This window comes from Pyxicephalus adspersus, chromosome 12, assembly GCF_032062135.1.
Source record: "Pyxicephalus adspersus chromosome 12, UCB_Pads_2.0, whole genome shotgun sequence".
Lineage (NCBI taxonomy): Eukaryota > Metazoa > Chordata > Amphibia > Anura > Pyxicephalidae > Pyxicephalus > Pyxicephalus adspersus.
In genome coordinates this window covers 45970654-45985736 of record NC_092869.1, presented here as the reverse complement: position 1 = coordinate 45985736, position 15083 = coordinate 45970654, and the positions used below count along the sequence as shown (strand labels likewise).

The 15083-nt window shown below is 41.0% G+C and overlaps 1 protein-coding gene across 2 annotated transcripts in view; it reads left to right on the top strand.

Moving 5' to 3' along the window:
• The first annotated feature begins 4710 nt into the window (after positions 1-4710).
• TC2N (tandem C2 domains, nuclear) overlaps positions 4711-15083 on the top strand; it is a 42642-nt gene continuing 32269 nt past the window's right edge. Inside the window, exons 1-2 of one of the 2 annotated variants that reach the window (XM_072428098.1) lie at positions 4711-4766; positions 13962-14009. The gene's annotated coding sequence lies outside the window, so the exon portion shown is untranslated. Of the gene's footprint in view, positions 4767-13855; positions 14010-15083 lie in introns of those variants that run through there. The other variant, XM_072428097.1, reaches the window with a different exon arrangement.

Genomic DNA, 15083 nt, shown 5'->3' with positions numbered 1-15083 from the left:
TACACACGATAGATGGTCAACGATCGTCGTCCAATCCGATCCGCCGGTCCGGTCGTTCATTTCCAACGACTATCCTCGTTGGTCGGCGTCGTTGGTTACTTTTTTTACGAACGATTTTTGGCCAATCGGTCGTTCGTTCGTCGTTTATTTCCAACAATAAAAATTGGAAGTGTGTACGCAGCTTAAGTTGCAGGATCACAAGGTGTAAAAGTTCTGAAAATAGAGAATAATGCAGCCACCCCATATACAGACTGAAAAGCTGCAATATATAACATGCGGTGTTGAGTTTTGATACCCCTGAGTTTTGAGATCCCTGACTTGGAATCTGCTTCTTTGTATTAGACATTTCATGTTAGTAGTGAAGTGCGGATAAGGATGACCCTGAGCCTTCATCCTTAAAAACAAGGAAAGATAAGGACAGCAAAATATTCCTGACATCACAATGCAGCCAAATACTCATCATAATATTTTTATGTTGTCCTTTAAGAATGCGCCCCTAGCTCCGATTCTATATTTACTATACAATAATATAAATCTGTGTGTCCAAGCAGTGGATATTATAGACAGCAAGGATCTTTCTTTTCTATACACAGTGCTGCATTTAGAAAGCTTTTTGTGAAGCAAATTCCAAACGATCTGTCTGATAATTGTTTTTCCAATCCAATAATTCTGCTACAGTCATCTTTCTAATCCTTCCCTGGGTGGAGCTGTGTGTCACTGCTGACCTGGGAGAGTCCCTGCACTGCATGCAATACAATGATGGCTGCACACCTACAGCCTCCTATAAAGGAATGTCCTCACTGGTTGAAACCTCCAGCTACGGTCTTTCTATAGTTTTGTTTTGCATGGAATTATGTGACTATGGACTATAAAGTGCTATTTAATTCATCAGTACTAGTTCCACTTTTACAAATTTGTGATCGGCCAGGGAATTATTTCAGAAAGAAACAGGTGATGTCAGTTCTGCAATGAGCAATTTTGACAGTTACAATCAGCCAGGTAAGAATGCTGAGTGCTGTAGTGCAGCTTTGATTACCAGGGTACACAGCAATTGGGACTGGATCAATGCCTTGGGGTCATCCCGGCCCAGCCAATAAAGATGGCTGCAGATCACAACCATCAAGAAAAGAAGGATGGTGGTGCCCTGCGACCACAGGGACAGGCGAGTATAGGAGGGTTTTAAACACAAATTCATGCATATAATGCCCAATATTAGACTTCTCTTATCGGCTCCCTTTTGGTTTGTAAATATAAATGGGCAGCAGGTTCTCGGCCAGGACTCTATCTGCATGGAGTTTGCAGTTTCTCCCCACATTTGCTTAGATTTCCTCTGGGTACTCCGGTTTCCTCCCACATTCCAAAAACATGCAGTTAGGTTAATTGGCTTCTCTCAAATTAGCCTTACACTGTATTAATGACATATGACTATGGGGGGGACATTAGATTGTGAGTTCCTTTGAGGGACAGCTAGTGACATGACTATGGACTTGTAATATGTCAGTGCTATAAAAATAGAAGATAATAATATCTGAAACTTATATCATTTCCAAGAAGCGTAAAAATTCACCCAATCCTTATCAGTTTGTTTTTTCTACTTTCACTGTCGCAGAGTAGGGTCAGGAGGAAGAGAAAGTGAAATGCAACATAGAAAGATTGGATACCTGGATAAAACAGAACTCATCACTCCCCCCCCCCCCCCCCCCCCCAACACACACACACACACCTCACATTCCATATATTTTTAACTGTTAACAAAACTGTTATTTGTCCCTACACCTACCTACCCCATACACAGCCTTCCCAACGACCCACCTACCCCATACACAGCCTTCCCACCTACCCCATACACAGCCTTCTCACCTACCTACCCCCCCATACACAGCCTTTCCAACGACCCACCTACCCCATACACAGCCTTCCTGCCTACCTACCCCATATACCCCCCTCCCAACTACCTACCCCATACACAGCCTTCCCACCACTCCTCTTCTGTTGCCTCTCTTTGTAGTTCTCTTCATTGGCTTCCATTTCACCCTAAAATCAAATTCATCTCCTACTTTCTGCTCCTAAAAGAGCCCTCAAACCCCAACGCATCAACCTCTATCTGTCTTCTTCTGTCTCTTAAATCCCCACTACTTCCCACCATTCCATATCTCCCTCCTATTGTGTGCTATTTCCCCCACCTCCTAGTTTGTAAGCTCTTCAGGACAGGGTCCTCTCCTCCTTCCTTTGTCACTGTCTGTATCTGTCTGTCATTTGCAACCACTATTTCAAGTACAGCGCTGCGTAATATGTTGGCGCTACATAAATACTATTTATTAATAATAATTTGATTCCCTGTGCTGCTAAACAGAGTTGTGCTGAGTACATCTTAGAATCAGATGGATAAAATTCTTCAGAGATAAAACAGCTCTGATGAAGGTATTTCATTATTAGCTGTTTATCTGAATTCACCTGTAACAACGTGTGGCCTGGTGCAAGGAAAGTTAGCAACGGTTAAGCCCATCGGCAGTGCCATGTGTAGCTATCATTGCAGGCTTTCTATGCTGTATGACAACTAATCAATGTTTAGCATTGTGTAAAGAACTCGTCCATTCACTTAGTAAAGTCACCCTGCCATGTCCTTTCTGAAAAGTTGTCTGTGAGCAGCACTTTGGACCAATAGATGATTGAGAGCACCCCTAGCAACCTCTCCATTTTGGGACATTTTAATGCATTGAGTAGCCATAGACGTCTACAGCAATGCAAGAATAGTAAATTATTATTTTTTTAATTGATGAATGTATAAATATCTAACAGTACAGAAGAGAAACACAATTAACAACAGGGAAAAAAGGTTACCAACAATATAAAAGAAAAAGTTTCATCAGTCTGTTCAAACAGTCCAAATAAACATTTGTGTTAAACAAACCACAATACAATAATTACAAGAATCATTGAACATCTATAAGTATTGGGGGAGCATGAATAGTAAATGTTAATGTTTTCAGCCGCCGGTAATTGAAAATGCACACACAACAAAGCATGTTAATGGCAAAATAAAACACACCATAAAAGAATGCAACAAAAAAACGGAATAAACCGCAGAGATCTGAGGCCTTTGGACATAATATAGTCCTGGCAGGTCATGTGACAACTCTTTATAAATTACATTATTACAGTTGTCAGATGTCTTTATAATTACAGTAACTGTGCGCTGCGCCGAGGAGGTCATTTTATGTAAATGCTGACAAAAAACACAGACAAAGCATCAGAAATTGATAAAGAAATAAACAGGTGAAGTTTTGTTACTGCTAAATGTGATTATAAAATTGTGGAAATGAAAGAAGAAGATTTCAGAATATTTCTGTAATAGGAGACGAGTTCCCAGGTAAGTGAGATACCCGAGAGGGGTTATTTATCATAAAGGGGACAAAAGCTGCCCCTGGGGTCCATTGTCTTGCTCCCCTTTGTCTGCTTGAAGCTGAATACTTCCTTGTCCCTATCAGACTACAATAATGCATTACCACGCACCTGTTCTGTGTCCAATAAACCATCAACCATGGAAAAACTCTGCAAGTAAATGATAGAAACAATGAAAACAGCACAGGATAATGTAATATAAGATAACATAATATAAGATGGGTGACCGGTCGCACTCCCCATCCGGGAGTACCGTCATTCCTCGCAGTCACATGATGGATCTTTGAGCATAAATAATCGCTTCTGAGACACAACACAAGAGACAAAGGAGCAAACGAGGTATTATTAATAATAATAATATTATTATTATTATTATTAGACAGGATTTCTATTGCGCCAACATATTACGCAGCGCTGTACAATAAATAGGGGTGCAAATGACAGACAGATACAGACAGTGACACAGCAGGAGGAGAGGACCTGACGAGCTTACACTCTAGGAAGTAAGTCTATTTAGTAATGGATATTACTGTGTATTCAAACCCAAAAAAACGTAAATGTGATGTATTGCAGGTTATTAGTCCTTAGATGGGGTGGCTGCATTTGTTTATTTGCATTTATGTTTTTGATCTCACCAGCAGCATGCTTCCTGTTGTAGGGTGACAACACTTACTGTGCTGTATGTATAGAGAGAAGTGTTGTCACCTAAGGAAAGGGAGTTTGTTAGGACTGCAGAACCTCCTCTCCTCATAGCCACAACACAGACAGGAGTAGTTCTGTAGTCCATATAGAAGAGAGTCATGACTGAGTGAAAACGATTATCAGAGGCAAGGAAGTTGTTTTTCTATTTTTAACCTGACCAAAAAGTAATTATTATTATTAGTATTAAACAGGATTTATTTGGCACCAACATATTACGCAGCGCTGTACATTAAATAGGGGTTCCAAATGATATACAGACACAGGATGACGAGAAGACTCTGCCCCGAAGAGCTTACAATCTAGAAGGTGGGGGAAGTATCACACAATAGGAGGGGATTGTTAGGCTTTCCATACATCCTAAATGCTGGCAGAAGAGAAGCAGATTATCAATATATCTGCAGAGTAATATTTCTACACAACTAAAACATGAAATCCCCACACAGCCGGATGGGAGGCCGCCGTATTGCTTAGTTGGTATCCCTGCTTAGCTGGCACAGGTTGCTGAGCCTGGCAGTGCCACTCCTTCTCCTCCTCCTGTGTTGGATTGTATGGAGAGGTGACTCCCAGGTACACCTCCAGGTAACCCACACCCTGCACTGACTGCCGTCACAGCTGCTTCCAACAGGTGAAGCTCCGGGATTCCCAGCAGCCTGATATGGCAGGTAGGTGCCCACTGCACATCATTGTTATTCTGAAATGACCTACCTTGTCACTATTTCCTATATCCAGAACTAAAATCAGGTGCTGCTACCTAACACAACTCCCTCCTGCCAGGTGCCCAAATTAAACTCCCTTTTTAGTGCCTAACAATACCCCCTATCTTTCTGGTGGCTAAAGCTTAACCCCTCCAGCTGCTGCCTATTTCTAATTTCTAACCATAATATCGTCCTGCCTAGTGCCAAAAATTAAACCCCCTTTTTAGTGCCTAACATTTCCCTCTATCTTTATAGTAGCTAAAGCTTTACCCCCCCTCCCCCTGACTGCTGCTTATCCTTAATTACCCCATTCGTGGTTAGGTCAAACCCTCTTTTTGGTGCCTAATCTCAACCCCTATATTTTGGTGGCTAAAGCATAACCCCCCCCCCCATTCTTGGTGCATTATTTTAACTCCTTCCTTGCTGGTACCTAATCTTAAGCAAAAGCTAACCTACCCAAAACCTAATCCCTAATGGTAAATCCAGTAATAACTGACCAATCTTAACGTTCCAGGTAGGGCAGTTTGAGAAGAGAAGTGCCATACAGGTGCTGCAGATTGGGTGAGGTTGGTAGATGGTCCCAGTGTTCCATCAATCAGCCCCCTGCACCTTCTGGGCAAGTGTCAGCCATTTAGAAAAATCTCCCTTGGCAACAACCCCACCTGCCTTTGGCACTGGTTAGCAAATTCATAACCTCATGTTTGCAATATGGGGTATTTTGAGCTTTTATTATTTTCAGCTGGGGTATCTGCTACATCAACTTCACCCCATGGGCCTGATATATGAAAGCTCTCCATGGCCGGAGAGGATACACTTTCACCTGTGAAGCTGGACGATCTAGCAAACCTGGAATGGATTTTTTCAAATCATTTGTTATTTGCTAGGAAATATTTGGAATCCTGGACCAGATCCATCCCAGGTTTGCTGGATCATCCAGCTTCACTGATGAAAGTGTATCCTCTCCGGCCTTGGAGAGCTTTAATAAATCGGGCCCCATGCCTTTCTGCTGTACACAATCTGCCCCCTGCTCTGGAAGACCCTTAAATATTAAAATTATCAGTAACCCTAAACAAAGCTCATACATTATTCTGTTCCCTGGCGCTTGTGCAGGGTCTTGAAGTTTCCACTGTATCCGATTGCAATGTTCAAATTTAGCCTTGTAGGAAGATGGGATGACAACAAAACATTGCATTGAACATTTCATAAAGCGAACCTTCAGGCAAGCAGCAAGTAATTGCTGTGATGTATTCTTTGACCATAATACATTTATTTTTAGATGCAGTTAGTGTCAGTACAACAATGTTGATTATGGTATTTTCTGCTGCAATGTGATGACAATGAACATTAGGACTGGAAAAGAGAGCTGTAGGAAAAGAGGAGCTACTGCTCCTTTACTGTCCAGTCACAGGCAAGGAGGTGATCTGGCTGTACTGCAGCAAAGAAAAGAACAGCTTGGTTGTGCTGACTGGCAGTGCTGTGTGTAATTTAGAACTGGCTGGACAGATATCCTAGGAAAGGTAAAGCAACCCCAATGTGTGTATTTAGTTATGTGCCTGGAGTTGCACTTTCTAGTACAGTAAACTAGTAGACTAATATTTCTAGTAAAGTGGAAACTTCCAAATCCTGTACAAGGTAGGTAAAGTAAATATATATTTCCATTCCTCACCTTATAACATTAAATATCACATCAGCTGGAAATGTCTGAGCACAGCGCTGCACCTATTTAAAAAGGTACTGCAAAGAATCATTGCGATATTCAAACATTGCTTACAGCATAATCACCCCTAGCAACCCTTTTTTACTTTAAACAACCACACATAAATAAACTATGGATTCTAAATATAGATCACTGGTTGTTTCTATGTTTGCATTGCTTTCTTCTCAAAAACTTGTTGCAAGCCTGAGAAATTTAAACTTTGAATACTGAAAAAAAAAAAAATCAGCAGCGGTCATCTCTGGGAAAATTGCCAGAAGAGACAGCAGAAGTTACATGCAAATCTGCACTCTTGTACAAGTTCAACTTGGTCAATCCCATGATCATGTGATTGGCGGCTTCACTGACCAATCAGAAGCCCTTGGAGCTTTTCGGGAGAGGCCAAGATGAGCCTCCAACTTTACCTGCCTTGGGGTTCACTGATCATTTTCCACATTTTTATTGATACCAATTCAATATGCTTGCTCCTAGTGTCTTCTCATTTAAAAGAGCACTCAAACCCATTTTTTAAACTTGCCTACCCATCCACTTCTGTCTTTTGAAACCATCACTACCTCCCACCACTACATATCTCCCTCCTTTAATGTGTTACTTCACCCATCTCCTAGATTGTAAGCTCTTCGGGGCAGGGTCCTCCTGTGTCACTGTCTGTATTCGTGTCATTTGCAACCCCTTTTTAATGTACAGTTTTACAACTCGATCTTGCAGTGAATTCGTCTGGACTGTGCTGAGCCAGGATTTCATTGATTGATCAGCTCAGTGTGCGATCCCCGGCACTAGAGGTTAAATGGGGACAAGTCTCCCCATTCAAAACCTCTTGTGCTCTCCGACTGGCTAAAGAAAGCTTTCCTCAGCCAATCAGAGAGCACTAGATGTTTTGAATGGAGAAACTTTTCCCCGTTTAACCTCTAGTGCCCGGGGATTGCAGACAGGAGGCATGAACGAATGCAGCCCTGAGAATCCACTGCGATCCCGGGGCATTGGAAGGTAGTCAACCTGATGCCCAGGGATAGCAGACAATGATTTCCTGGAACTTCTGATGGGTCTGAGAAATCGGTTCACCATTGGAAAGTTCGAGGAAACTTTCGTGAGAATGCCAGAGGAATTCTTGCTCATCCCTTAGTAAATATCTTTATATAAAAGTTACCAGCTCTCTGATTGGAAACAATCCTGGTAATTGGATATTGTTGTTGGAAAAAAATCTTTCCCCCCCCCCCCATCACTCCATTGATTTCTTGGTACTTTTAGGAACATTTGACCCACTCTGTATGACACTATAGAGCCGATGAGTGTCACATTGGTCATGGTTACAGCAATGTTAGACAGTGATGGTAAAAAGGGAAATAATATTGCATGGAGATTTCAGGAGAACAAAGAAGACCCCTCGGTGTAGTGCAAGAGATTTGGGCTGCTTTGCATTCCCCATAATCTTGACATAAGAAAAAAGACATGACCTTTGCATGGGCAGGAGACGGGGATAAGACAAGTATATGATCCAACTCACTTCTGTACTACTATGATTACACCTGGTGCAGGGGCCCAGACTATTTAGGCATCTCTTGCATTTTATTGCAAGGTCCACTGCTGGCGGATTTAGCAAAATCTATACTCCTGTACAAACCAGAAATCATACAGAGAAATGGAATGTGAGCTTAGGAAATCTATTTCAAATTGTAATATCCCAACAGGCATTGGAGGCTGAATGTGAAGGGCTGTTAGGAAGCTTACAAAATATGAGTACGGCAAGGACCCCACCGATATATCTCTCACATTCAGCACCGTGCGGACGGGGTGTGTCACACACACAACAGTGGCAAAACAGAACTACAAGTATTTTGGCAGGTATAACTGTTCACATGTACACAATTCAAATGTGTATTTAGCTGCTTGGCTGGAGTTCTATTTTGAGCAAAAATGTTCCAGAGACTGAACGTTGACATACAGAGCTTATGGTTTAAAATTTTGGTGCCCAACCTGCAGCCTAGGCCTTTCGGCATTGTTTGTTTAGCCCCTGCAGGCTAAGGTCTACGTTTTCCATACCTAGGGGGGTTACTCTGGACTAAGTGTATTTTATCCCTGCTGATTCCTCAGCAGTATTTTACAAAGGACATAAAAACATTCACAACAACCCTTGTCCCTGAAGGAACTAGGAACAAGGTCATACCACTCACCCACACCGGATAATAAAATTCAATGTAGCCAACCATCTGTTCCAGGTTTGGATGGAGCGTGTTAGTGTTAGGACACCTCTGTAAGGTTTTTATTGCTTTTTATAAAAATAGATAAATAATTAACTGTATGCAATATGATTTTAAAGTGGCTCTGTGACAGCGATGCACGAGGGGCTGTAGTGGAGTCTTTTTGTCTCTTGAATACACTGCAGCACTGACCCAGAACTCATATAGCATATTCTACAAACTGTATTCACTATAAAAGTAAATGGGAACCATCCTGCAGGCCTGTGTGTAGTGACCATTCAGTGGATTTATGGAACTGAACTATAGTACAGCTCGATGTGCATCAGTCCAAGTTTAGTGTAATATTTCAGTAATTGCTACACAAGGCATTTTACCTGAATTTCTCTTCCTTGCAACGATCACAGCAGATTTCCCGCAATCCTCATACCCATAGAATTGGCTCTGCAAGAAGTCTGTGCAGGGTTTGCGCCAAATGCGATGCATCCCTAGTGATGTCCATAGGATTACATTAACTTTCTTGCAAAACACAATTTGCCTAAAAGGATTCCAGGGGTGCAGTATTTCCACAATGGAGTTATTTTTATACAGAAGTTCCCACTAAGAACTCAATGTTTCAGCAAGGACACTGAAATACAATGCTGTGCAAGGCAACAATCTGCTGCAAAGCTGTCTTCAATCCTAACAGTGGCCCCGATTTATTAAAGCTCTCCAAGGCTGATACACTTTCATCAGTGAAGCTGGGTGATCCAGCAAACCAAAAATGAATCTGGGCCAGGATTGCGAACATTTGCTAACAAATATCAAATGAATTTAAAAAAACCCATTCCAGGTTTGCTGGGTCGCCCAGGTTAACAGACGAAAGTGTATCCTCTCCAGCCTTGGAGGGCTTTAATAAATCAGGCCCATTGTAAATAGGTGAAGGTAAAGGATTTTTTTTTATTCTTTCTTCACAAAACTGGTGTTCGACTTTAAGAATTGTGTTTGGCCTGGGTGAGTATATGGTAACAATGTAACCACACCCTCTCTTTATATCTCATTATCACAGTGCTTGTATTGTGAGCTGCTTGTATACCTGGAGCATCCTACTAATGTAAATACCACACCAGAGGAAATAATACAAAGATACAACCGTATGAACGTCATGTGCAATCTCTGTGTAACAACTGAACGTCATAGGCGGTGGTATATTCACCTTTTCGGGCAATTGTTTACCCCTGCTGATGGTCTAGCTACTGATAAACGGGTCCCAGTGCTAATTTTTAGCAAGGCTCCTACCATTAATTAGGCTGTATTAATATAGTGGCAACATATTATGCAGCGCTGTACATTAAATAGGGGTTGCAAATGACAGACAAATCCAGACAGTGATACGTGAGGAGGAGAGGACCCTGCCCCGAAGAGCTTACAATCTAGGAGGTGGGGAAGCAGCACCCACTAGGAGGGGATATGAAATGGTGGGAAGTAGTGAGGATTTAAGAGATGGAAGACGATGGTAGTGGTTGATGCGTTGGGGTTTGAGTGTTCTTTTAGGAGCAGAAAGTAGGAGTAACCTGAATGGGAAGTGGAAGACCATTCCAGAGAGTCTCATAGGACCGTGCCCAGAATACCATTAGAACAAGCGTTCTTCTACTACTGTCTTTCTTTGCTGGGCTCCGATCATATCATCCAATACAGGGTAAGAATGAGGAAGCCAAATGATAGGAAATCTCCTCTGCTTGCTCTGGGTACAACAGTGATTGTACCTACAGACCCCAAAATAAGGGCCCGGTCTCAATTGGGACCTCTGCAACCCCTGTGCCCCCACAGTACTAGGCTGTAATTACAAAGATAAACGTCTGATGATGAAGGGAAGAAGTAAGTTCAGCAGAAATATTGATGGGCAATACATTTTATTTGCGGACATCAAAATATAAAATACATATGTGAGAGCTTTTTTACCAAAGTATTTGTATTCCTGTCCATCAGCCATAAGATTTACACAGCTCTGCCATACAGCACAGCCCTGTCTGGCAGGGTAGGAGACCTGATATTTCACAGCTGCAGTTAAGTGACATTTTTAGGTCTTGTTTCTCCCTCATCATGTGATTGGACAATAAAAGGAGAAGCAGATGAATGATGATCTCAGAGGTCACTTAGAGGAATGGCAACACAACTGATTGACTTCTTGTACTGCCTGCCTCCCTCCATCACAGCTCTGGTGTGCAAACAGATGTTAGCTTCATGCACTTGTGTGCATTTAATAAAATACAATAATTAATGAATATAGAGAACTTGTCTTCTATATCTGCCTGCAGTCCAGGTTGAATAATAAATATGAAACTTGTATAAATACCTAGCATGCAGCTGCATCACCATCCATGCCAGTTATATCTGTCACGCTCCATAAGGATAATTAGATGGTTTTTGCAAACTTGTGACGCAGCTGTCTTTACCTATGATGTAATAATACCATATTGCATTACACCATGTTATTACTACTGATATCATCTTCTACTTTTAAAGCGCCATTGTTATACGCAGCGTTGTACAGCGAGTTTATTGTCATATCACCAACTGTCCTTGAGAGCTTACAATCTAATGCTTCAACAGTCTTGTGACATTAAAGTCAGTTTTGGGGGCAATCTACATACAAGCATGTTTTGGGGATGTGAGAAGAAACAGAAGTACTTGAAGAGAATCCACGCAAAGGGAGGACATATAAACTCCATGCAGATAGCGTCTTGGCCACGATTAGAACCGGTGACCCATACTACAATGCTTTGTCAGTCATCAGCCATTGAGGTGGATTGCTGGTTTATTGGTTTCAGTTATTTTTTTATTGGTGGATATTGCGACTATTTAAAGCAGTAGTAAACCCATAGATATTCACCTGTCCCTATTTCTTTGCAGCCACCCCTCTTCCTTTCTTTTGTATCCCAATCTTGAATGGCCAGGATGACATATGTCACGCCAAGGCACATGTTATGAGTTATTCAGTCCCAGCACATGCAAGGGAAGCCGGGATTGCCAAGTAACCTGTGAGCTGCGCATGTGCGGTGATCAGGCGGGTAACAATAGTTATTGCAGAAAAAGACATCGCCCGTTCTTAATATTCACCAGCCTGAATCACGAATTGGCAAAGTGGGACTTTAGTTTCACTTTAATAGGTTTTTTCAGAAATAAGTTTAGTCAGAAGCCAGTTATTGTTTTAGGGAAGGAATTCCATGCACAGTGTCCCCTGGTTAGAATGTTATGCTTAGATAAGACACGAGCCAATGTTCAATACACAGGTATGGGACAGAAAGGTAAGTATATTTTCTTTAGGAGTTATTTTACTGTAGAGATATACAGGATCATATATCCTAATGAGGAGATTCACATTTTGTCTTTTGGTAAGTCACATTGTCTTTTTGGAAATGCTGCTGCTGCATTAAACCTTTGACATTAAAAATTAAGAATCATTTTTATTTTTTTATTAGTGTCACCTGTCGGCTTCTGAATTTTCATACCGGGCAGACTTCTGCAGTGATGTAAAATCTCCGCCAGTACAAGTCCAATCAGCCATACTCAATATTGCATAAAAGTGAAGTTACACCTCACATGCAGAACACACTTCAAGCAAATATTGTAAATGATATCAACTTACATCTAATCAATATTGCTAAATCTGCAGATTTCATTAAAACAAGGGACTATTGCAATAAAAGCTGCAGATTTAGTATACCTGAAACTGTTTTTTTTAACTTGGAAAAGGTTGGGATAGTTGGATGGGATGGACCAGGGTTGGTGATCCTTGACTGAAGGTCCTTTGTTGGGGCACTTCATGTTGGAGGGTGACAACGCTCTGTCCCCGTAATGCAACTGCGCTCCTGCAATGTCACTGTCACACAGGCTTCTGATGGGGAGTACACCACACGGTACACAGGCCTGGTCCACGGTTGTCACCACCGCTTTAAGTATTGCTAGACAGCCATCAAGGAATGATTTTTTTTAATGATTTGCAACACTTTAGCAAACGTCTACTTAATTGAAATGTAGAGTAAGAATAGCAATCCCTCCTTTGTATGTTAATGTTTGCCACCCCACAATATATAAATAAATAAAAGTAGAGAAAAGAAAGCCTGGATTTTTTAAGGCAAAACAAATCTGTATTGTATATTGCACACAAATAATCATATATACCAATGGGCTTTTCAATATACATGCTGCTGATCTACACTTGCTTCTTGCAATATCCTGAATTATCTGGATTATATATCCCTTTCCGCATCATTATGGATTCATAATTCGAACGAGACAACTAGTCACACTGGATAACAAGTATTATTGGTCTCTGCCAATCCCCTGAGAAAACCACATGGCGAAACGTGTCGGGTAGGGGCTTTACATCTTATACTCGTGTTATTTATTTAGGCATCTGACATGTATAGCTAATGGTCTACATATTCCATGCTTATTTAATGGGAATGACTACATATCACCGTTGTTGTTATAAATGATTAATCGTGTGAAATATACAATACAAATTTGTTCTGCCTGAAAAAATCCAGCTTTCTTTTCTCTACTTTTTTTTAAACTTCTACTTAAAGTGTATTACCATATCCCTGAGGAAGCCCATTCGTGGCGAAATGCGTTGGATTCATTACACTATAAGCATGGTTTTCTTCATCACCCTTTTTTGTATTCCTTAAATATACCTATGTACAATGTTACCCATATAATGTGAAGTGTCAATGGGGTATAGATCTGTCTGAACTTGTTTACTGTGTTTTAAATACAACAATTTTGTTTCTCAAAACTATCTGCAAGCCCAAATTCTCTTTCTTTCCCTCCCTCAATTTCTACCTAAAACATATTTATCTCTGCGTTTCCTATTTCTAAACGCTTACAGAGATATCATATGATAAGCAGATGCTATATTTACACTACAGCTTCCTGTTCCCCAATTCACGCAGCACCCAGGTGAATAGGTGTGTGTCATTTGATACAATTTGTTTTCTGACCATCTAGAAGTCTTTGGACATGTTGCATTCAGTATGTGGCCCTCTGGCAGTCCATGATTTAGTGAATATATACATGTCTGTTCCTATTGTGAGTGACCAATGAACAGGCTGCACCCAGATTAGGGTGGAATAGAGTGTCAGTGGGAGGGCAGTCATCTCCAGTCACCTGGCTGCACAGATTCACTCACGTCAGATGTAGAAAACTCTCCAGCACAAGAACAACAGATATCTCACTGTCACTCTAACTCCTATTACACCTTTCTTGCAGAAATGGACACCGATTTACGAAGTCGGGCCAAGTGAACCTGTCCCCCAGGTATGTTTCTTAGTCCTGTTTGTAATATTCTACTAGTATTGTTCCGTGTGTCATTGATGAAAGTAGAAAGTTTGGAGTTAGAGTGATATCAGTCACCAGCTGAATAAATGAGAGCTTTCATAGTATGTCAATGCCATGGGTTGTCAGCTTTGTAAATTCAATATACAGAGGAAACCAGCCAGTGGGGCCACTTTATATCCAAACTTTCTGCTGATAAATCCTGAATCCTCAATCTTGCTGTATTGTAATCAGCTGATGAAGCAGATTTTAAAGGAGCGGTCTGCTCAAAAATTATATTTCAGTTTCTGCCGTCTGCTTCCATTCTGCTAATTGTGAGAATCTTCTTTTGAATATCAGAATCACCTAATGCATTAAATTTATGGGAAACTAGATAATTTATATTGGATCTAGAATATTAAAATACAGCATTTCAAAGACGTTTCAAATCAGCAGCTTTCATGAAAAGAATCACTTGTGATCCTGCCATGCTGTTTGGCTACTTCCTGTTAAAGGGTGACAACTGTCTTCCAGATGTGTTTCTACTTCCTGTTATAGGGTGACAACTGTCTTCCAAATGTGTTTCTGCATTGTCACCATCCCAGGCTTATGGTGGAGACTACAAATGCCTGCGCAGATGCATATTGTGCAGGCTAGGCTTGCTGATAGCTGGTCCAGGACAATGGCATGTAACCAGTGCATAGTGAAAAGAGCCTGCAGGAGATTGGCAGCACTAAGTCCTTACAGTATTGTCTCCTAATTAGGTTTTATGTCTCCTGAAGTTTATATCTACTTTAAGTGCTAGGTGACAACTGAAAAAGTCACAAATATTTAGCCTGCATGTTTAAAATGCTTTTTTTATTGCTGATACAAATTCAGCTGTAATTATTATTCAAATGTCAAATTTTAAGAGAGAAAATATTTATAGTAAATGCAATATCAGAAAAAGATTTGTACAGAAAAGAGTGATATACCTCATTATACAGAAATGCAGTTAATTGACTTGGCAAAAGATAGCGGAATTTGTGTTTTTGTTTTGGGTGTAGTTTAGAGCTTTGTTTCTTTTTGGGAGCTCTG